This window comes from Dipodomys merriami, unplaced genomic scaffold (assembly GCF_024711535.1).
Source record: "Dipodomys merriami isolate MVZ:Mamm:240054 unplaced genomic scaffold, mDipMer1.0.p SCAF_247, whole genome shotgun sequence".
Lineage (NCBI taxonomy): Eukaryota > Metazoa > Chordata > Mammalia > Rodentia > Heteromyidae > Dipodomys > Dipodomys merriami.
Window position 1 is genome coordinate 1,090,252 of NW_027203904.1, and position 2,406 is coordinate 1,092,657.

At 35.0% G+C, this 2,406-nt stretch overlaps 1 non-coding gene across 1 annotated transcript; it reads left to right on the plus strand.

The window, feature by feature from the left end:
- Positions 1-213: 213 nt before the first annotated feature.
- LOC138836048 (U6 spliceosomal RNA) lies at positions 214-320 on the plus strand. The gene has a single exon (XR_011374884.1). It is a non-coding gene; the product is annotated as a U6 spliceosomal RNA (small nuclear RNA).
- The last annotated feature ends 2,086 nt before the right edge of the window (positions 321-2,406 follow it).

Sequence of the window (2,406 nt, forward strand, 5' to 3'; positions counted from 1 at the left end):
AAGTTGTAAAGTTCCATTCATTGTTGCAATGGGTCTACCTGTATCCCTATTTAAACATTTTCCCCTTCCCCTCCACAAATTATGCCAACATCAAAAATGTGTGCTTATGTAAGAAATGCATGATTCTAAAATTTCATGACAATTCTTTTGAACTTACTTTTTTGTGGAATTGACTAAGAAAATAAATTACACCTTCTATATAAAAAATGTTCTGTGCTTAATCTGGCAGCCTATACACTAACATCAGAATGATACAGAGAAGATTAGCATGGCCCCTGCTCAAGGACGAGTTGAAAATTAGTGAAGCAATCCATGTTTTTACAACAACAAATGCTGGAGGGGATGGGGCCACCAGGGAACCCTACTGCATTCTTGGTGGGAGTGTAAAAGTCTTCAACCACTTTGGAAAGCAGTATGGAGTTTCCTCAAACGACTCCACATAAAGCTCCCCTATGACCCAGCAATCCCACTTTTGTTCATTTACCCAAAGGATCACAAACAAGACCATACTAAAACTACCAGCACAACTATGGTTATTGCAGCATTATTTACCATAGCTAAGATATGGAACCAACCCAGATGCCCCTCAGTAGATGAATGGATCAAGAAAACCTGGTAAATATATACAATTGCATGCTCTGCCTCCATCAGAAAGAATGACATTGCCCAATTTGTTAGGAAATGGAAAGATTTGGAAAAAAATTTTTAAGTGAAGTAAGCCAACTCCAAAGAAATATAGGTCCCATGGTTTCTCTTATTTTCAATAGCTAATATATGTCCGGGATTATCAGAAAATGTCTTAAGCTATGTGCATTTGACCAGATAAGATGATGTTAAGCTAAACGAACACCAAGATAGGTACACAAGTGATTCTATCTTGCTATTATTTCTAACATACTTATACTGTACAATGTGATTTTTTTTGTTCCTTTATATGTTCCTCAACCACGCTATAACCCCTTTTTTCACTGGATTTGAAGTTGGTGCGCCTACATCTTGTATATACGTTTCTCTAATTTGGGGAGAAGAAGAAAACAACAAAATGCTTAAATAGGGATATGGGTTGACCCATTGTAACAATGAGATGCACAAGACGTATGATGAAAAATGAATTTTACAATTTAGGTAGGGGAAGGAGAGAGGAGGAGTGGAGTGTACTTGTGGAGGTGGGAGAGAAGGGATGGTGGGGGAAAAATCAAGGAGGAGGTAACAATGCTTGTTAGGAAATGTACTCATTACCTTGCTCATGTAAATGTAACCCCTCTGTGCAGTATTTTTAAAATAAAAAATGTATAAAAATGTTCTGAGATTGAAGAGTTTATTTCCCTTATTTTATCCATATAATCTTGTTAACAAATAAATTAATGCAAAACACCGACACGAGGGTATTTTGAATAAATGTGTGTGTGTGTGTGTGCACACGGGTACACAAGTGTGTTGGAGTGCTCAGAATTTGAACTCAGGGCTTTAAGGTCTTGCTAGGCCTTTCCTCTCTAGATTGGTGAGCAACATCTGCACTCCTGGCTCTTTGCTAGTTCATTAAATTTTTTTGAAAAATAATCTCAAAAATAATTTTGCCCTGATTGGCTTCCAACTGTTATCCACAGATCTCAGCCTCCTGAGTAGATATCTCAAGTAAACAAGATTATGGGTGTGACCAACCAGCACAAGGTTTTCAGAATAATTTTAAAAGTTGAAGAAAATTTACTTCATGGGGGCCTGTTTTTATCATCTCCTACTTTTAAAGCACTTTGCTTTAAAAGAAAAGGTGAATTTATTAAATTAAATGTGAATTTATTTCTCTTTTGGATTCTTAAAAGACAGAAAGTGATGATATTTAAAAGTTTTGGTACTTTTTAAAAAGAAAAATGGAACTGTAGTACAGAAGAAATTTGGCTGTCTTTGAAACTCAATGTATAAGCTCAATTCTGTGCATGATAACGCAATGTTACCAACACAGTCTGTGTTGAAGACAAATTGTGACAGAAAACAATCATCATCGGCAATAATTGCTATGCTATTACTTCTTGAGCAATATTAATATTGAATTTAGAGTGTAAGAGAATGGTGAGATTTTACCTACCTTTTCTGAATTGCTGAAAGACTTTTGGAAACTTTGACTCATTTTTTTCCTCACTGTGTGTATTTGGGCCATGCATTTAGTGCCTTTAATTACAATTTTTCCCAACACTTAAATGGTAATAATATTAGTATTATAGCAAATGTTATCTTAAGAATTAAGAGAATTAAAACTTGTGAAAAACTTAACATAAACTTCTATGAATGAGCTTTTGAGTTTAGCCAACAGTTTTTAAAATACTAAATAAAATGTATTACAGAAACCATTACATGAAGTGAGCAACCAGAAGTAATGTTATCTATTGACCATGCTCTGCTTCCAAGGAA